The sequence below is a fragment of the Amblyraja radiata genome, chromosome 7 (assembly GCF_010909765.2).
Source record: "Amblyraja radiata isolate CabotCenter1 chromosome 7, sAmbRad1.1.pri, whole genome shotgun sequence".
NCBI lineage: Eukaryota > Metazoa > Chordata > Chondrichthyes > Rajiformes > Rajidae > Amblyraja > Amblyraja radiata.
The window spans coordinates 26,480,404-26,502,920 of NC_045962.1; the positions used below are offsets into that span (position 1 = coordinate 26,480,404).

The 22,517-nt window shown below is 41.2% G+C and overlaps 1 protein-coding gene across 4 annotated transcripts in view; it reads left to right on the top strand.

Moving 5' to 3' along the window:
* wipf1 (WAS/WASL interacting protein family member 1) overlaps positions 1-22,517 on the top strand; it is a 102,909-nt gene that overhangs the window by 52,908 nt on the left and 27,484 nt on the right. The gene's annotated exons all lie outside the window — the stretch shown is intronic.

Consider the following 22,517-nt stretch of genomic DNA (forward strand, 5'->3'; position numbering starts at 1 on the left):
GAGTGCTGATTTTGTCGGAAAGAACATCGAGAATTTCTAGCAGCTGGTTAAAAAGGGACAGCTTTATTGTGCTGAGAGTGAGTGAGTGTTCCAAGTGGAAATTATCACTAGGAACTGGTAAGATTATGAGGAGAAAAAGTGTACCTGTCAATTTGTTGATATTTGTTAATTCTCTCAAATGATGTCCAAAGGAATAAAAATAATTGTAAACTGACAGTGGATTGTGAAGGAATTGTGTGGGGAAAAGCCTTGGCCTGCTGAAAATCAGGTTACTGCAGTGTTTTTGCAGTATAAAATCCTATTGATTATGAAATATGTATTGCAGGATGAGCAGAATGCCTTCGTTTGGGCACAATGTAAAATTTGCAATGACATGACATTAAAAACCATCATAATGAAGAACACAGAATATACACAAGATGAGTCTATTTAGTTTAGAAGATTAGCGAAACAGGACCTTCGGCACTGACCAGCGATCCCCGCACACTAACACTATCCTACTCACACTGGGGACAATTTACATTCATACCAAGCTAATCTACCTACAAACCTTTAATGTATTTGAAGTGTGGGAGGAAACCGAAGATCTCGGAGAAAACCCACATGGTCACGGGGAGAAGATACAAACTCCTTACAGACAGCACCACTAGTCGGGATCTTACCCGGGTCTCTTAGCACTGAGAGCTCTGTAAGGCAGCAACTCTACGGCTGTGACATCATGGCCGTCCAATGGTTCTTGTACTGCCCTCAGACTTGCCAGGCTTTGTCCTGCCCCTCCTCTCTTCCAGCTTTCTTCCCCCACCCCCACTACAATTTATCTATTTGTATAAGTTTTCTGATAATTTTCTTTGAACTCATCTGAAGAAGAGCGTGGCACGGTGGCGCAGCGGTAGAGCTGCTGCCTTACAGCGCTGGCAGTGGTGGAGACCCGGGACGATCCTGATTACGGGTGCTGTCTGTACGGAGTTTGTACATTCTCCCTGTCACCTGCATGGGTTTTCTCCGAGATCTTCGGTTTCCTCCCATACTGCAAAGACATACAGGTTCGTAGGTTAATTGGGTTGCTATAAATGTAAATTGTCCCTAGTGTGTGTCGGATAGTGTTTGTGTGAGGATCGCTGGTCGGCGTGGACTCGGTGGGCCGAAGGGCCTGTTTCTGCGCTGTACCCTTAAACTAAACTAAAAGAATCCTGACCCAAAACATCACCCAGCCATGTTCTCCAGAGATGCTGCCTGACCCACTGAGTTACTCCAGCACTGTGTCTTTTTTCCCTCAACAGTTAAGGAGTTGGCGGTAGTTGCACCTGAGAAGTATTTTGCATGCTGATGTTACCATGTAAATTTAATATTATTCAAGGGTCTGGCATTTTTAAATGGGTTTATGGAAATAATTTGTATGAGGTATTTTAAGAGTGATTTTGAATTTTAATTGTCAGTTGAACGCTGTCTTCCTGTTGTAGAATATTGTAAGTAGGCAGTTGTGGTAATTTAGACGCATTGTTTTTCCTGTTGACCATTATAGCGGAAATTGAAGTCTTTTGCATGAAAATGTCTTCATAAGAAAGAAGTTGTTGGTTTTAAAAAATAAAAAATAAAATAAATAATTCAGGAACTTAAATCTCTTTTTCTTCTAATGTAAAGCCTGGGATTATTGTATTTCAAGAATATATACCAGTAGTTTTTGTCGCTTAAATATTTGACTGTATTTTTGGTTTGTCGCCATGATTGCTTGTACATATAACACTTGTGTGCTTAGATATGCACTAAGATACCAAGTTAATGCTTTCTGTAAAGTGAGAACCACAACAAAACCAATCACAATTATGAAGTTAGTTTAACTTACAGTGAACTTTTGAAGCAACTTTACTTTAAGAGCAGCTTTAAAATTCATTCTATAATTCCAAAATTATTTCTTGCAGCAGGTTTGTAAATGCAGTGCCATACTCTACAAATTCTCATGGGTCCTGGGCAAAGCAGTTGCCATACCATCCGTATAGGGTGTTTTTTTTATGATGATATTGGTAAGAGTGATTGGAGACATGCCAACTATCCTTAGTCTCCTGAGAAAGTAAAGGCATTGATGCACTTTCTTGGCCGTAGCATTAATGTGGTTGTGGTTGGACCAGGACAAGTTGTCGGTGGTATTTACACCACGCAACTTGAAGCTCTCATCCATTTTCACTTCAGCCCCATTGATACACAACAGGGCATGTACATCACCCAACCTCCTTAAGTTAATGACCAGCTCCTTTCTGTTTTGCTAACATTGAGGGAGAGATTGTCATCTTGACACAGTGGTACCAAGGTCTCCATCTCCTTTCTGTACTCATTATTGTTTGATATGTAATCCACTACGATGGTGTCATCTGTAAACTCGGAAATGGAATTAGAGGACGATTTGTCCTGAAAGAGTATGGAGTATAGTAGGGGACAGGGAACTCAGTCTTGTGGGGGCACAAGTTTTGAAATTTATTGTGGTAGATATTTTGTCACCTTCTCTTACTGATTGTAGTCTATGGGTGAGGAATTCAAAGATCTAGATGAGTCCTATGTCTGGAAGTTTGGAGATGAGTTTGATTGGAATTATAGTTTTGAAGGCAGAGCTGAAGTCAATAAATGGTAATCTGATATAGGTGTCCTTGTTATCCAGATGTTTCAGGGATGATTGTCGGGAAAGGGAGATGGCATCTTCTATGGACCTGTTGCAACGGTAGACGAATTGCAGTGGATTAAGGCTGTCTAGAAGGTTGTAGATGATGTGTGCTATGACCAGCCTCTCGATGCACTTGTTTCATGTCAAACCCACCAGATGGTAGTCGTTATCTAGATTATGTGGATGCGACACTCAGGCTCTCATTTTTTGTAGATCCAAATCTAATATAGCCCAAAACACAGAATCCACACTGGGTCTCATTCAGTCTCCTGGTTTGCAGTGCCTAAGATAAGAGTGTGCACATGTTCCTATTAGCTGCTGCACCTAGAAATTGTGACAACGTGCGCACATTCAGAATTCATTGATCTTTATTGATTCAATGCAAAAGTCGTACAACACAAAATAGGCTTATCGTGTTCATCGAGTATCTATTCCAATGCCCTACATGTTATGCTATGATATATCAAATGATTCTCTAAATACTATATAAATGTTGTGAGAATACATACCTCTACCTCCCTGTCAGCCACCCTCTGGGTATGAAAATATTAGTCCTATATCCTCCAAAACACCATCCCTTAACTTTAAATCTATACCTTCGGGTGATAGACAACTCTCCCAGGAGGAATCGTTATCACAGTCTCACGTCTCTGTGTCACTCATAATTTTCTATGCCTCAATCAGGTTCGCCCTCTGCATTCTCTACTCTACTCAGGGTTCCTCTATTTCATCCAGGGACCCTGACAATCCTTTCATATGAGGCAGGGGTTTACTTGCACCTCTGACAACATCATCTACTGTATCCTGTGTTCTTGGTGTGGGCTCCTATTATGGTGAATTTCCCCTCTGTGATTCCTGTCTATCTAATCTATTTTCATAGCTGAACCATTGCGTCATTTTCAACTTTGTGGTGAATCTCCTCTGCATCCATTTCAATGCAATTGCACCTCTCCTATAATGCAGTGATTTGATACTCAAGTTCAAGTTCAAGTGAGTTTATTGTCATGTATCCCTGATAGGACAATGAAATTCTTGCTTTGCTTAGCACACAGAACATAGTAGGCATTTACTACAAAACAGATCAGTGTGTCCATATACCACAATATAAATATATACACACACATATCCAAATAAACCGATAAAGTGCAAATAGCAGATAATGGGCCACCAATAATCAGAGTTTTGTCCGAGCCAGGTTTAATAGCCTGATGGCTGTGGGGAAGTAGCTATTCCTGAACCTGGTTGTTGCAGTCTTCAGGCTCCTGTACCTTCTACCTGAAGGTAGCAGGGAGATGAGTGTGTGGCCAGGATGGCGTGGGTCTCTGATTTGATATTCACTTCAGATCTGATATTAAAGTCAGACAATTAAGATGCTTGACTAATCTTCTTGAATTTTTTTTGAAGATGTAACAAGTAGAATGAATAAGGGTGAGCCAGTGGATGTGATGTATCTGGACTTTCAAAAAGCCTTTGACAAGGTCCCACACAAGAGGTTAGTGTGCTAAGTTAGAGCACATGGTATTGGGGGTAGGGTATTGACATGGGTAGAGAACTGGTTGGCAGACAGGAAACAAAGAGTAGGAATGAACGGGTCCTTTTCAGAATGGCAGGCATTGACTTGTGGGATGCCGCAAGGTTCAGTGCTGGGACCAGAGTTATTTACAATATATATTAATGATTTAGACGAGCGAATTAAATGTAACATCTCCAAGTTTGCAGATGACACAAAGCTGGGTGGCAGTGTGAGCTGCGAGGAGATGCTATGAGGCTGCAGGGTGACTTGGATTGGCTGGGTGAGTCGGCAGATCCAAGCCCCCCCCCCCCCCCCCCCCTCCCCCATGTTCCTACTTCTTGGGTGTCATTTTGTTCATTGGTATCTCTTCTGTCGGAAAAATTATATTCCCAAGAAAAAAAACATTTTTTTAACCCTTATTTCAATATGTCAAAATTGTGTTTTTTCACACTTTGCCCTATTTCTTGGGGTCTGTGAATTTGGTACTTGCAATTGAGTCTGATTCTTAGTAAAGATACATAAAGATCCAAAGCAAGCGTGGTCTGCGAAGGGCGCTCAGCATCGCCAAGGACTGCTCGCACCCCAACCACAGACTGTTTACCCTCCTACCATCCAGGAGGCGCTACAGGTCTCTCCGTTGCCTGACCAGCAGGTCCAGGAACAGCTTCTTCCCTGCGGCAGTTACACTATTCAACACTGTTCCTCGGTGATTGCCAATCACTCCCCCCCCCCCCGGACACTCCTCCCACCAGGAAAAAATTACTATGACTGTATGCACGTAAATAGATTTATTTATTGCTCATATTCTATGTCGCTCTTCTAGGGAGATGCTAACTGCATTTCGTTGTCTCTGTACTGTACACTGCACAATGACAATAAAGTTGAATCTGAATCTGAATTAAAAATCCACTAAATTAGGACCATATCATCTTCAACTCTATGAAAATCACCAAGCTCTGCCAGAGGTTTCACAAATTTGTTACGCTGTTGCATCAGTTTGATTGGCTTGACTTTGCTGATTCCTTTGAAGGCACTTGTTGAGTCACAGCCTGAGAACGCATGCAGTCCAAGTAATGCTGAGCAGTATTCTAAGGAGGACTGCTTTGCAAAATGGGTGACATCTATTAGCCTTTGCCTGTTGCCTCTCCCTGTGTCAAAGAACACTGTGGTGTCTTGAATGCTGTTTGTATAGTGAAGCAATATGAACAAGTTATCGCTGCCTGGGCTTTTGACTTGTACGTGGTCATATCCTTGCTCTTTGCCATAGTTGCATATAGAATGACGCGAGTCTGTTTCTTCTTGGTTTGACTTCAGGGATTGAATCTCAGACTGCACATCTGCAATCAAAGAGAATGGTCTCTTTCCCATTCTGAGAAGTAAGGAGTGTGGCCTCTCCTTCCTTAATGAAGAACACCTTCCTTCTATGTAGCCTCTTTGCCATGTCATGCTCACTCCACGCATCAAGAAGAAGTTCAATGAGCTGTTTCTTGTTCTCATCATTGGTCAAGAACTGCTTCCAATCTCTTGGTTTTTTGGTCTTTCCTCCTTTGATTATTCTCTTCTCCGCACACACACACCCACACTGTGTCTGTTCACTTGTCTTCACTGAATCTGGTTTGTACATATCGGTACTGAAGACTACATCATTAGATGACAGTGCATTGAAGATTTTGATGCCAATCACTTTGAAGTTTGCAGGAATCTCTTTAAGATAGTAGAATGCAGCATTGCCATCTTCCACTATCAATGTCTTGTTACTGGCAGGAGGTTGCGAGTTGTCTACATCTTTCAATAGGTAATGTAAGCCCTTGGATTTATCAGCCTTTGCAAATAAGTTGTCTGATGTACCAATGGAGTAGGGTACAGGGGTCAGAGAGTACATCATAATCTCCAGTAGATTGAGTTGACTGCCAGAACTTTGTGCTTTGACTATCAGTTGAAAAGCAATATCTCCATGTTGCTTGTACTCTATAACCTTTCGTTCAGATGTTTTCAGCTTCACTCTTTTCTGGTTTTGAGCTTCAGATTCTTGATGAGTTCGGAGAATGCTGTCATTTTCTCAAGTCGCTCTCTGATGAACTTCTCTTTCTGTTCTTTCCCTGTGGTAAATACCTTTATGACATCTTTCTCAACTTCAGCCAGAACACGTGCACCAAAAGAGAGCACATACAACCCAGTCTTGTCATCTACGTCAAAAGGATTCAGGAAGCTCTTTACAGCATCAATGGCTTTCTTTACACATGCCTCACTTTTCCTTATCTCAGTTGGTTGTTGATCTCTGTGTTTGCTTCCACGATTGGTACCAGAAGTCATGTCTGCGAGGCTGAGAGTTGCAGAGAGAAAGTGTGCCCTTTCTGTTGAAGTTCGAACACATCTCTGATAAGCACTGATTCTCCAAGATGCCAGAGAGCCCAACACCACGACCACCACCTCAAGATTTGCCATGCTTCATGATCATCTCAATCATTTTGTCAATCATTGGTTTCCTGGTATGAACGACCTAGCGACACTGATGTGGAAAGCCAGGGCATCAGGATGTGATTCTTCGATGTTTGCCAAGAACACAGCAAGGTAGGTCAGATAACGGGAGTAATTGTGACCACCAAAGGTAAAGAAGAGATCGGGGGTAAGAAACAGACAGTGCAAGTACAACGGAAAGTTCTCTTTCACAGACCTAATCAATGAGAGAGAAATTCGCACAGAATCCATGAACGACAACCAAAATTGTGCAGTCTTACCGAGAGATCCTTTTCGAACATCAACTTTGAAGCTCTCATACGACTCCATCAATGTGTTGAGATCTGCATTGGCCATGACTTCAGCAAGTGCCTGCTTTCTTGGCGATCAAATTAGCTCTTGAAAGATGCCCTTTGATTCCTCTGGTATACCGGACAGCACTGCATCTTTTCCAGCCATAGACAGGAGTTTATCAAGAAGGAGCCTCTACAAGCAATCCACCATCGTCTTGTGGCAGTGCAGACTTCTGTTGTAGTTCTTTCCTGTTATAACACCTTTCATAGACCCAGTCGACATGTGTCCCGATTCCATGAGGACTTCCTGAAGTCCGGATCCTTCCATTTTCTTTCCAAACATTTTGAGGTCTGCACAAATGACATGAAATGTGCCAATCAACACAGTGTGCTGCTTGTACTCTGCAGGATGACTCCACACGAGAGGATATGCCTTCATGCAGACACCCAAGTCGAATGTTGTAATGACATATTCTTGGTCAACTTCATGACTTGCTTCTTCAGAAGCTCATAAACATTGAACTATACTAAATTCCGTGAAATGATGATTGATCACAGGATAGTAGTCAATTGTGGTCACATTTGAAGGCACCTCACCTGTTGCTGAGACAAATCCAGCCCCAGCTTTAAAATCTTGACCTTTCTCACTACTCACTTTCCAGGAAAGCATCCATGCCAGATCTTTTCTTGTACACTGTTTGAATGCTTCATCCCCATCATCATGCTTCCAGTGCTGCACACGAAAATCTGGATTTGCTTTCTGTGTTTGACATAGGATGATGGAAGAGGGCCACAAGAAAGAGGGAAAATTGTGAAAAAACACAAATTTGACATAGATTGAAATAAGGGGTTAAAAAACATAGTCCAAATGAGTTTTTCTCTTGGGAACATCATTTTTCCGACAGAAGAGATACCAATGACCAAAATTACACCCAAGAAATAGGATCATAGGGGAGGATGCACGGTAGACCCCTCTGGCCCACGGACTAGTGTGCTTGTACATTAGTCACTGAAAGTAAGCATGTAGGTGCAGCAGGCAGTGAAGAAAGCTAATGACACGGTGGCCTTCATTGCGAGAGGATTTGAGTTTATGAGCAAGGAGGTCCTACTGCAGTTGTACAGGTCCCTGGTGAGACGGCACGTGGAGTATTGTGTGCGGTTTAGGTCTCCTAATTTGAGGAAGGACATTCATGCTATTGAGGGAGTGCAACGTAGGTTCACCAGGTTAATTACTGGGATGGCGGGACTGTCATATGATGAAAGAATGGGTCGACTCGGCTTGTATTCACTGGAATTTAGAAGGATGAGAGGGAATCTTATAGATACATATAAAATACAAGGAATTGGACAGGCTAGATGCAGGAAAATTGTTCCCATGTTGGGGGAGTCCAGAACCAGGAGTCACAGTTTAAGAATAAGGGTTAGGTCATTCAGGACTGAGATGAGGAAAAACTTTTTCACCCAGAGAGTTGTGAATCTGTGGAATTTGCTGCCAATTCACTGGATGTTTTCAAGAGAGAGTTCGATTTAGTGGAATCAAGGGATATGGGGGGGAAAAGCAGGAACAGGGTACTGATTTTGGATGATCAGCCATGATCTCATTGAAGGGCTTGAAGGGCCGAATGACCTACTCCTGCACCTATTTTCCATGTTTCTTTTTGTAGAACCAAAACTTTGAATGGTGAGCCAAACAATAATGTTTTCAGATACCAATGTTTTTGTTAACTTTTTCAATGCCTAGTAGGTCAGGGGAAGATTTTAAATATGCCACTAAATGGCTCTAGAAATATGTAATTTACTATGAATGAAATTGACGCATTGATATAAAGTGTCATTCAAGTCCCTTTTTGACTTGTGCCAGACTGCTTCCGGCAGATGAAATGCCGTCAAAGTGTAGGCAGTTTGTGGTGCAGGAAACCTGGCAACCAGTCTGCATATGCAAACAAAAGTCGAAAGATGAGTAGATGATCTATTTTCTTGGTATTTTTGAAGAGTAACACTCATGCTGCACAATCTTGATGTTGTTCTTTAAAAATCCATTTTAGAGAGTAGAACAAGCCATATCTAATCCAACAATGCGCACTCATTCATACCACACATGGTTTTAGGTACATAAGTGCATTGGAGAAGGCCATTTGGCCTTTGAGCTGGTCCTGTCATTCAGCATGGTCATTGTTTTTAATCTCACTTTCATGCAATATCCCTTGATTTTTGGTGTGTGTGTGTATATATACACACCATATATATATCTATATTACTAAAAGTCTGATCTTGACCGCTTTTGTGATTTCCGAGAGAACACCGCCACCTATGGCCGTCATTTTTGGCCACCTCACTCAGAGCCCCCCTCCGCCTTCCTGGACCAGAGGATTTTTCCCATCGATGGAAAATCAGAGAGATATTATTGTTTTAAAATAATTTGCCTTTCTCTCTGCTGCCCCTGCTGAAGGAAGGGGGAGGGACTATTAAACCATGAAGTGGTGTGCCTCACTCAGCCTCTGCAAGATGGAGGGTCACGTCTCTCTGAGCTCTGAATAACACTGAACATATGTCTACTCAACTGTTAGTGCCCTTAATGTGGTTAGAAAATGAAAATATGGTTGGGTTGAAGTAAAAATGCACTGCGAATGGTTGATTGGGTTGAAGTAAAAATGCACTGCTAATGGTTGTTTGGGTTGAAGTAAAACTGCACTGCTAATGGTTGTTTGGGTTGAAGTAAAAATGCACTGCTAATGGTTGTTTGGGTTGAAGTAAAAATGCACTGCTTTTAAAAAATATATATTTTTTTATTAAATATTTTATTTTTATTAGAAGTACCTGTATTACACGGAGAGCAGTCCTCTCTCTCCATTACAATCCCGTCCACCTGCTGGGCAGAGTTGTCCAGCAGGTGAATCATATTTTTAATATGTACTGCCCAATTATAGTATTAGAAGTACAGTAAATTACAGTAATACACATCATATATATCTTATTACATTTGTTGTACCACTTCGTTTTTCGAGCTTTAAAAAAGGTAGAAATAAAAGAAGTAAGGAAAGTGAGCAAGAATCGTGAAGGTGCAGGAAAGTGTTGGGAAAAGAAAGCCCCTTAGGGAAGAAGTTAGAGAAGGAAGTAAAGAAAGGAAATAAGACCCTAGAAAGAAAAGAAAAAAAAAGGAAAAACAATCACTCTATTGTAACACAAAACTCCGCAAAAAAGGATTTTTATACAGAAAACAAAAGAGTGCGCTATGTTAGCTTCTTGTGACTGACATTTATCACAAATGGGTGAGACATTAGGGAAAAGTTTATTTATTTTAGTTTTTGAATAATATAGTCTATGTAATGTTTTATATTGAATTAAAGTATGTCGTACGTTGATCGAGCATTTCTGCACATATAGTAAGTGTTTATCCCAGCTCTCTTTTGAAATTTTTATAGCTAGTTCTTCTTCCCAGTCTCGTCTAATACCATCGGTTGTAGGTATTTCTATATTTAAAATAATGTTGTATAAGTATGATATTAGATTTGCTGATTCAGCCTTTGTCTTCATGGCTTCATCCAATAAGTCTGGGGGCATGTTATGATAGTCTTTTGTGTATTTTTTCAGATAGTCACGGATTTGAAGATATTTAAAATATTGATTGTTTTTCAAATTATATTTCAGTTGTAATTGTTGAAATGATAATAATTTTCCTAATTCATACAAGTCTCCGAGCGTTTTGATTCCCATTCTTTCCCATTGTGTCAATGATTTATCTATAATTGAAGGTTTAAACGACGGGTTATTGACTATTGGCATTAAAAGAGATAGATTTCTTAATTTTAGATTCTGTTTTATTTGTTTCCAAGTTCTAATTGTGCTATGTATCATAGGATTTTTATTATAATTTTTGTTATTCAGATTCATTGGTGAGAGGAGAGTCGCTCCTGTATTACACGGAGAGCAGTCCTCTCCATTACAATCCCGTCCACCTGCTGGGCAGAGTTGTCCAGCAGGTGAATCATATTTTTAATATTTACTGCCCAATTATAGTACATAAGGTTAGGGAGCGCTAGACCACCCATCTCTTTTGGTTTACTAAGGTGTGCTCTTTGTATTCTGTGGGATTTGTAATCCCATATAAAATTTGTAATGTCTGAGTCTAGTTTTTTGAAAAACTTTTTGGGAAGATATATTGGAATTGATTGAAATAAATATAGGATTTGTGGTAAAAAGATCATTTTTATAGCATTTATTCGACCTATTAAAGACATCGGGAGCGTTTTCCAGAATTTGATTAGATTATTTAGTTTCTTAAGTAAGGGGCTATAATTGGCATTAAACATAGCGTGATAGTTTCTAGTGATTTCAATTCCTAAATATTTAAATTTTTCTGTGGCTATTTTAAAGGGGAATTTCAAGAGATGTGTTGAGTCTTTCGGTTTTATCGACATAATTTCACTTTTGTTCCAGTTTATTCTGTATCCTGAGAAAGATCCAAAGTCCTCAATTAGATTTAATATGTTTGGTATTCTGATTTGGGGTTTTGTGATATACAGTAATACATAGTCTGCGTATAAGGATATTTTGTTATTTGAATATTTTGTATTATAACCGTAAATATCCGGGTGTGTTCTAATTTTTTCAGCTAAAGGTTCAATTACCAGAGCAAATAACAGCGGTGATAATGAACATCCTTGTCTATTGCCCCTTGTTAATTGGAATTTCGTAGATAGTATATTATTAGTTAATATTCTAGCCGTGGGTTTGTTATATAATAATTTTATCCATGCGATGAAGTTCTCTCCCATTTGAAATTTTTGCAATACTTTAATCATATAATCCCATACTACTTGATCAAACGCTTTTTCTGCGTCCAATGAAATGATAGATAACTCTTGTTCTTGAGGTTTGTGAGAGTGCATTATGTTAAGCAGACGTCTCAGGTTATTAAATGAATGTCTCTTAGGTATAAATCCCGTTTGATCCTCATTTATTAATTTACTAACATATTGACAGTCTTCTCGCTAGTGTTTTCGCTAATATTTTTTGATCCGTATTTAACAAAGCAATAGCTCTATATGAGCCTGGTTCTTCTATATCTTTATATTTTTTAAGTATTAATGTGATCGTTGATTCTGCTAGTGTTTCAGGTAAGATTTGTTCTTTAAAAGCGTATGTATACATTTTCTGTAGACGTGGTGTAACTATGTCGTAAAAACATTTATAAAATTCATTACTGAATCTGTCTGGTCCTGGTGTTTTTCCATTCTTAAGTGTGTTTATTGTGTCTTCTATTTCCTTAGATGTAATTTGTGCTCCCAGTTCCTCTTGTTCCTTCAGTTCTAGTTTTGGAAGGTTACAAATGTCCAAAAATTCTGAAACTTTATTATTGTTTATTAGCGTTATCGATGTGTATAAATTCTTGTAAAATGCACTGCTAATGGTTGTTTGGGTTGAAGTAAAAATGCACTGCTAATGGTTGTTTGGGTTGAAGTAAAAATGCACTGCAAATGGTTGTTTGGGTTGAAGTAAAAATGCACTGCAAATGGTTGTTTGGGCAGGTTTTGGGTTGAAGTGAAAAGGCAATGCAAAGGATTGTTTGTCTAAAGTTGACAACTTCCTGTTTGCACTATATTGAATTTAGGTAAAACCCTACCACTTACGGCTATGATTTTTGCCCATCTTACTCAGTCCCCCTCCGCTGATCAGGTACAGAGGATCCTTCCCATCAATGAAAAATAAAAGTGTTATTAGTGTTTAAAAAATGTTGAGAATCTCTCTCCTGTCAATCATGCCATGAAGGCCACACCTTTTCCTGTGGAAGGGTGAGGGATTATAAAACCCGGAAGTCTGGGTGTGGCTCAGTCTCTGCATGATGGGGGATGGAGAGGTCACAACTCTGTCTGAGCTGTGAATCAACTGAACACACTGAATGTCTACTGAACTGTGAATGTGGTGTTTTGTGTGGTTTTATGTTGGTTTTATGGTGGTTTCACCTTGCTTGAAATGGTATGAAACTGCATTTGAATGTGGTGGCCTTGCACCCTGCATGAAATGGTATGAAACTGCAACTGAATTCGGTGGCCTTGCACCCTCCTTGAATGGTATGAAACTGCACTTGAATCTGGTGGCCTTGCACCCTGCTTGAAGTGGTATGAAACTGCACTTGAATTTGGTGGTCTTGCACCCTGCTTGAAGTGGTTGGAAACTGCACTTGAATTCGGTGGCCTTGCACCCTGCTTGAAGTGGTAGGAAACTGAACCTGAATTTGGTGGCCTTGCACCCTGCTTGAAGTGGTATGAAACTGCACTTGAAATTTGTGGCCTTGCACCCTGCTTGAAGTGGTATGAAACTGCACTTGAATTTGGTGGCCTTGCACCCTGCTTGAAATGGTAGGAAAATGGATTTGAATTTGGTGACCTTGCACCCTGCTTGAAATGGAATTTCAAGGAATAGCCGTGAGTCAACTGCCAGCCCACCAGCCGTGAGTGAGCTGCCAGCACATCAGGCTTGAGGGACTGAGCTACCACCCCAAGAATCCATTTGGCCCACAATGTCCATACTAGCACTCTGGAGACCAGTAGTTCCTGCAGCCAACAACACCTATACCAGCTCTCCAGAAAGCCCCCCCGACTGGCCACCAATATTGGAATTGGTGGAGAGGTGGAATATTGCGTCGGGGGACCAGCCCTCCCGTGTGAACATGGGACCCAACGGGTCCCACTTAGTCTAGTATATATATATATAAATCGCTTAACTTCTGTTTTGAACGCAGTTAATGAATGATCCTCCACATCCTTCTGGGGTAGAGAACTCCAAAGACTACCAAATGAACACATTTATCTTCATTTCAGTTCTAAATGGCTTGCTCTCCATTTTGGGACTATGGCTTCTGGCTCGAGACTTCTTTAATCAGTGGAAATATACTCTCCATTAATACCAAACAATAAATCATATACATGACTAAAAATGTCAGTATTTATGAATGGATAAAATAAAACCTTTTCAACAAGAGTGAGCAAAAGTAAATTGAATTAACAATAAGGCCTTTTTCGCAAAAACAATGTTGCGATGCTGCATTAAATTGCATGTGATATGGCGAGAATGTGAATTACATCATTTCGTAACACAAGTCTTGGCAAAGCAGTTCCCTTTTTATTTCATCTACCTTCTCATATAGAATATTTGCTTATTCATCTGTTTTAACCCACTTCTCACTTCTTTAAACCATTTCAACCTCTCTTCCCTCTGTTCAATAACCATCTCAATTTTGTCCTGTTTCAGTTTCCCCATGACTTCCAAACCCCCTTATAGCCTTGATCTAGACATGCTGATAGGGCTGAATTCCAGGAATGTGGTGTAAATGGAATCAACAATCAACAATCAGTTTTATTCGTCACATTGCACATAAAGTGCAAGTGAAATGAATTTGTCAGCAGCGGTACAATGATAAAGAACACACAATACACAATACAAATTTAACACAAACATCCACCACAGCATTCATCACTGTGGTGGAAGGCACAACATTTGGCCAGTCCTCCTCCATTTCCCCCCGTGGTCGGGACCAGAGTCCAGAGTCAGTCCAGGATCTGCTCTTCCTCACCGGAGACCGCGGCTTTAGGTTGGTGTAGGCCGCAGGCCGGCGGTCGAAGATTTAAAGTCCCCGCCGCAGCCAGAAGCACCACAGACTGCAGGGCCGGCGGTCGAAGCTCCCCTCCAGGGGTGATGGTAAGTCCACGCCGGGTCCGCGGTAGAAGTTGGCTGCAGGCCGGCGGTGGAAGCTCCTTCTTCTCCCGGGTCCCCCACGAGGGATCCCGGGCTGCGGAAGCCGCGCCAGCTGGAACTCTGCAGACCGCGGCTTCAGGCTGCCGGCTGCCGCGGACCAGCGAAACGGAGCGCTCCCCTCCGGCGAGCCCCAGCGAGGGCTCATTCGCTCCATGCCGAGAGTCCACGCTGCGCCCGCCGCTGAAGCCCGGGTGCGTCTCCGGGAAAGGCCGCCCGATCCTTGCTGTTAGGCCACGGGGGAGGCGACCTGGAAAAAGTCGCCTCTCCATGGAGGAGGCGACCAAAACGGTTTCCCCCTCACCCCCCCACACCACCCCCCACACAGGACACACAAAGAAACACAAAAAACATACTTTAAAACATACTAAAAAAACAAAAAAAGTTGAAAAAAACGGACACGCTGCTGACAGGGCGCCAGCTTGCAGTGCCCCCACCAAGTAAAAGCTGAAGCCGTTGAGGAAAGAACTGCAGATGCTGGTTTAAATCGAAGGTAGAGACAAAATGTTGGAGTAGCTCAGTGGAACAGGCAGCATCAACTACTTGTCCCGCTGAGTTACACCAGCATTTCGTAAAAACTGAAGCCAGTGGGGCATCACTCCTACAGCTGCAGTCAAATCTTGCGGGATGGAATACAAGAGTTTTCAGATTAGTGACTAGGCTTCAGCTGCTTCATCAATGATCTACCTTCCCTCAAAGTCGTGAGAGGAATACATGTACAAAATCATGAGAGGAATAGATCGGTAAACTCAGTCTCTTGCCCATAGGGGAATTGATAACCAGAGGACATAGATGTAAGGTGCGGTGGGGGGGGATTGTAATCGGAATCTGATAGGTAACTTTTGTAAACAAAGGGTGGTGGATGTATGGGACGAGCTGCCGGTTGAGGCAGTTGAGGCAGGTACTATCGCAACGTTTAAGAAACATTTAGACAGGTACATGGATAGGATAGGTTTAGAGGGATATGGGCCAAATGCAGGCAGGTGGAACCAGTGTAGATGGGACCATGTGGGTCGGAGTAGGCAAGTTGGGCCAAAGGGCCTGTTTCCAGGCTGCATGACTCTAAAGGTCAGAAGTGGGGATGTTTGGTAAATGCACAATCTCCATTTGTGTTTGGAACAGCACATCAAATGAAGCAGTCCATGCCTGCATGCAGCAAACGCTCGATAATCCGACAAAATTAGTAGGAAGGAACTGCAGATGCTGGTTTAAACCGAAGATAGACACAAAATGCTGGAGTAACTCAGTGGCACAGGCAACATCTCTGGAGAGAAGGAATGGGTGACGTTTCGGGTCTGAAGATGGGTCTCGACCTGAAACGTTACACACTCCTTCTCTCCATAGATGCTGCCTATCCCATTGTTATATCCTAGATAATCAAAAACAGGCTGATTAATAGTAACACCTGCTCAGCTCAGTCACTCTAACATTGGGTTCTAATAACTTCCTCATAACAAGTACCAACTCTCCTTCCTTTCATTCCTGCTTTCTTTTCTGCATTGATTCATTAATCTATCAATGTGTGCTGCAATTTATTCCAAAATCACATTAATGCAAGGCCATCCTCAGATTAAAAATACCCAAGTTATATTAAGAGTGTAAGAACTATTTATACATGTAACTTTTTTGTTTTTAAATCAACGTAATTCTTTTGATTTTTAATGCCGTAAAACCCTGTCCTGTGGGAAGGGCTTGCGGCAGCTGGTTTCATAGTGCCTTCATTGTTGGTAGGTGCTGTCCTTTCACATGGACCGCTGTCAGTGCCAGTTTTCTCAATTTCCATAGCCGCTCTGCATAAGTGCTCAGACGTGATGGATGTAGGGGTCTAGACCAATCGCTGATAAGTTCCGCACCCCCCCCCCCCCCCCCCCCTCCCCCCCCCCCCCCCCCGACAACGTCATGTCCGTTATTTAACTTTTCGGTTGAGCACCATTCGGTTAGTTGGCTTGTAGGCAACGCAGCCTTTCGGTTAGTTGACTTTTAGGCGTCCCGCTATTTCGGTTAGTTTGCATTTAGGCGTCCCACCCTTTCGGTTATTTGGCGTTTCGGCTTCGTACTCTTTCGGTTATTTGGCGTTTCAGCTTTGTTTCCGTTCGTTATTTGGCTTCCACTTCTTTGCTTCGGCTTCTTGTCCTTAAACGCCACGTCCACACACAGCTGGAGTAACTCAGCGGGTCAGGCAACATCTCTGGAGAAAAAGGATAGGTGGCGTTTTGGGTCGGGACCCTTCAGCCTGAAGAAGGGTTCCACCCGAAACGTCACCTATCCTTTTTCTCCAGAGATGCTGTTTGACCCGCTGAGTTACTCCAGCACCTCATGTCTATCTGGATGGAACCCTGGTGTAACCCACTAACCCACCTGGAGACGACCCATGTAAAAAAAAATGTAATGCAATCCCACATGTAGGTTGCAAACATACATTTTGCAGTCTTTAGAATATTTAAACATTTTATATAAAGATTTGAAATTGATTTGGTTTAATATGAAACCAATGTCTTTAACGGAACAAAGAAAACTATGAAAGAAGGGTTCTGATCAGAAATATCATGTCCATTTCCCGCCATAGGTGCTGCTTGACCTGCTGAGTTTTTCCAGCAATGGGTTTTTTAAATATATGGTGTGAGTTGGCTGTGGTATAGGATATGTCATTTAGTCTTTCAGTTAGACAGACACTTAGGCACAGCATGGAAGAAGATCTAAAGTATAGATTAGAAACATGGAACTGCAAGTGCTGGTTTACTAAAAAAAGGCGCACCAAGTGCAGGAGTAACTCAGCGGGTCAGGCAGCATCTGTGGAAAACATGGATAGGTAACGTTTTGGGTCAGGACCCTTCTTCATTCTTGCTTGCATTAAGACTATGGAATTAATGTAGATGGGCAAAAAGGTAAGCATAGATGTGATGGTCCATAAAGAGCATAGAACAGTGCAGCACAGGAACAGGCCCTTCGGCCCACAATGCCTGCTCCGAACATGGTGCCAAGATCAATTCTCATTGACCTGAATATCATCCATATCCCTCAATTCCTTGTATATCCATTTGCTTCTTCAAAAGTCTCCTAAATGCCACTATCATAACTGCCTCAACCACAACCCCTGGCATTGCGTTCCAGGCACTCGCAACTATCTGTGTAGTAAAAAAGAATTACCCTGCGCATCTTTAAATTTGCCCCTTTCACCTTAAAGCTGTGCCCTCTAGTATTTGATATTTATATCCTGGGGCAAAAGATTCTGACTGTCTACCCTATCTACGTGTGTCTCATAGTTTTATAATATCAGGTCTCCCTGCAACCTCTGGCATTGCAGAGAAAACAATCCAAATCTGTCCAACCTCCCCCTGCAGCTAATAGTCTCATTAACAAGGTATAGCGGTGAGAAAGCAAATGCTATAATCGAAAATATTACTTTGCTTAACATGTATCCCGTTCGGACATCAAAACCCACAAGAAAACATGGTCCAGCTCTGGCTAACGATAAATATTATACAAAATGATAGAGTAACTCAGCAGGACAGGCAGCATCTCTGGAGAGAAGGAATGGGTGACATTTCGGGTCGAAACCCTTCTCGACCCAAAATGTCACGCATTCCTTCCCTTTTGTGTCTTTTTGCATTTTGTGTCTTTCTTCGATTTAAACCAGCATCTGCAGGTCTTTCCTACACAATAAATATTATACATTGTATTAGATCAAAGAAAAATATTTGAAGGCTACGGATTCACATCCACAGCCAGTTTATTGTGTTTGGTGCATGGAGTCTCCTCTATATCGATGACACCAAATGCAGATTGAGTGACTGGTTAGTAGAACACCTTCACTCAATCTTCATGTTTGTCCCTGAGCTTTTGATGGCCTGTCACTTTAATCTCCAACCCATTTCTACTCTGATCTCAAAAATAGAAAATATGGGTAACACATAGCAGGTCAGGCAGCATGTGTGGTAAAAGAAACATAGTTTATATTTCAGGTTGGAAACCATTCACACTGATGTGCTGCAATGCTGCAAACTATATTCTGCACCCTGTGACCTCGTCTTTGTTCTGCCCTTTATACTTGAACTTGACCCGATTGTATTTATGTATGGTGTATCTGATCTGCTTGGATAGCATTCAAAACAATGCTTTTCGCAGTACGTGACAATTAAACCTAACCCTAATTGTCACCTGATCTGAGTGTTTCTTCATTCCCCTTTATTTGGGATTTCCAGCAACTGCTGTAATCTGTATCTCGTGTCTCAGCAAGGTTTTCTCTTTAACTACCCTCATTCATCTCTCTCTACTCGCACTCCTTTTAATTATGTGGAATCCACTGTGGTGGATGTTTATGTTAACTTTTATGTGCCTGTGTGTCTTGTTGCTTTTCACTTAGTATGGCTGTATGGTGACTCAAATTTCACTGTACAAACTGGCACATGTGACAATAAACTGATCTTGACCTTGAACCTTGAAATCAGCTTTGCTTTACAAGAAGGTGCCGTAAACAATCGTGTCTCCTTGAAAATCTTGGTCTTCACCCCATCACAGATGCTTTCTTGTTCTGGCTATCTCAACTCCTCTTCCAATTTAAGGCACTTGTTTTCTCACTTTTTTTAAGGAATGATCATTGACTTAAAATGCATCTCTTCCACAGAGGACTGAGTATCTCCAGCATTAGGGTGCACAGTGGAAGAGTTTGTACGTTAATTGATCTCTAAATTGCCCCTGTGCAGGGAGTGGGATAACACAGAATTACTGTGATGGGTTGATTGATGTTCAGTGTGGGCCAAAGGGCCTGTTTCCATGCTTTCTCTCTCATCATACGTAATACTTTTCTGTTTTTATTTCAAATTGCCAGCATTTACACTTATTTTTGCACTTCAAAAGGCTAATGGTGTTGCTAAAAAGAATAGCAAGATGACGGATGTGAAAAATCGGAATTCAACAAGAGCACTAAGAAATTAAAGGAGGGGGCAAAGTAGAATTTAAGAGTACTGTAACAAGAAATATATATATAAATATAATATGCTGCAAATGTGGACATATACAACAATTTGAAAAAGTTATTGTGGCTCCTTAAGGTAATGCAATAGGAGAAATTCAGGGGAATAAGGTAATGACGGATAAATACTTTACACAAGACACCATCTCATGAAACAAATAGAATGAAAGAGGATCTGTAAGAAATTCTCATCAATGGAAAAATAAATTTGGAAGAAATTAATGAAAATAAATATCCCACATCTGATGTGCTGAATCCCAGATTTTTTTAAAAACGATTTTAGATGCCTTTATTGTCATTTTACAAGGTTTCATGAGCCACAAGTGGATCCCATGGATTGGGAAGTAGCAATTGTAATTTTAGAAAGGAGGCAGAGAGAAAACTGGGAAATAAAGGGGCTGTCTCACTGCAGCGACCTAATCCGCGAGTTCAGATGAGTTTGCCCTCGACTCATACTCGCGGCATTGTCGGCACTAAGTCCTAGGAGGTCTTTGTAGCTCTCCTTCGTGCTCGAGAGTAGTCCCCGCGTACTCGAGGCCTCAGCTAGGTCGCGGCGTATTTTTCAACATGTTGAAAAATCCCCGAGGGTAAAAAAAGGTCACAATGGAAAAAAATCAATACTTTTTTTACTCGTAGGTTTAGTCGAAGTAGGTCGTAGTAGGTCGGCATGTTATTCGTAGGTAATCGAGGGCAGTCGAAGATAATCAAAGGTAGTCGTAGATAGTCTTCAACATAGTCGAAGGGAGGTCGAAGGAGATCGAATGAGGTCGTCTTCACTCTCCACTATTCGGTGTCCAATTTTCCCGATGCTAGTCGAAGCTAGTCTTCAACATAGTCGAAGGAGGTCTTCAACATGACATTTTTTTCAAGCTCTCCTAAACTCGCCAATTAGGTCGCCGCAGTGGGACAGCTCCTTAAAGAACCAGTTAGTTTGGTATCTGTAATAGGGTGACTATGGAATCTTCAATTAAGCAAGTGGTAACTGGGCAAGAAGAAAATGATAAATGGATAAAGAAGAGTCGCCATGGATTTATGAAAGAAATATCATATTTGACAAACCATGGTTTAAAAATAATTGTAACTAGCAGAGTGGATTTGGAAGAACCAGTAGATGTTATGTATTTGGACTTTCAGGTATTGAGGCTTAGTTGATAGAAACTGGGAACAAGCCTAGCCTGTTCATCTTTTCCTCATTATACATTCATACATTCTTGGTAATAGTTTAGGTCACTGCTTTTGAAACGCTTTCAAAACATTACCAACTTAAATAAGAAGGCCAGGACTGTGCACTACTAGATGAGATCTCACCAATGAACTAGTAATTGTAGCATATATGCTTCACTTTTGTAGTTAATTCCACACTTTTGTTTTTGTTTTTCCTAGTAATAAATGTAACATTCTGTTTAAGTTACAGATTGTACCTGTGTTACTAACTTTTTGTAAATCATGTGCTTGGGTACTGGTCTTCCTTTTAACAAGATTGTCATCTTACATTATTCATACATTGTCTCATTCCATGCAATTTTACCCCAGCTATATATTTCAATAATGTTTGTCCATTTCATGATGTGCGAATTGAAGGACTTCCACACCCTGTTCTAACCAGCAAGAGTTCTGACTGATCTCGTCTGCCATCTCGACAATTATTTGACTTTGATTTTTTTTAAACCTGTACTCAAGCATAGAACAGCACAGTTTGGAAACGGGCCTTTTGGGCCAAAATGTTTGTGCTGACCAAATTAAACAGTAAGCTGCCTGCATATGGTCTATATCTCTACATTGTGAAGGGCCCAAGTGCTGTACTGTTCCGCATACCATTCCTGTCTATTTGCATCTCTGTATGAATACCTTTTTAAATGCCACGATCGTATCTGCTTCCATCACTTCCACTGGCAGTGTATTCCAGACACCTACCACTCTATGTGTGCATGTAAAAACACAACCTGCCTTGTAAATCTCCTTTTAAACTTCCCGCTTTAACCTTAGAGTTATACCCACCAATATTTGACACTTCCATCCTGGGAATAAAAACTCAGATTATCTACCTATCCTGTTTCTCTTATAATTTTATATACTTCGATCAGGTTGCTCCTTAGCCTCCAACTTACTATGATTAATTGAAAGCTTCAATTGGATTGTGCAATGTTCCCTTGTCTGTCACTTTTAGTGACATTCGTAACAATCTTCATTTCCAGTGTTGAATGTGTTCAGTGAGTTGTAAATCTGAACTACTAACTCTACTGGGTGGCACAACTGGTAGAGCTGCGTTCTCAAAGTGCCAGAGACCCATGTTCAATCCTGACCTTGGGTACAGTCTGTGTGGAACCTGTCCTCCCGTGACCGCACGGGTTTACTCCGAATGCTCTGGTTTCCTCCCACAGCCCAAAGATGTGCCAGTTTGTAGATTAATTGGCCTCTGTAAATTGCCCCTAATGTGTTGTGGGATAACTAGTATGAACTGATGATTAATGGACTCGGTTGGCTGAAGGGCCTGTTTCCATGCTGTATCTCTAAACTTAACGAAATCTCTTATGAAATCAGTTACACGATTGCACACATGAGGATTTCAACTAGCATGTGAAGTTTATTATTTGACTGTCTGGAATTTTGCAACCAGAGAATAATTGGTTAGATGACAAAGTCCTTAAAGCTTTGACAGCCTTAACATAACAGATATTGTTCACAAGCAATATTTATAATGTAATTTGCAAACCCATTTTAGATATTAAATCAGATCATTTTCATGATGCACAACTAATCCTCAGCATCAGTATTTTGTGAGCAGAAAATTACAATATGTATGTTTCAATGTTCACTGATCATAAGTGGTTGAAGCAGTATAATAATTCCGTGTTCATATGATATTTAAGCACATAA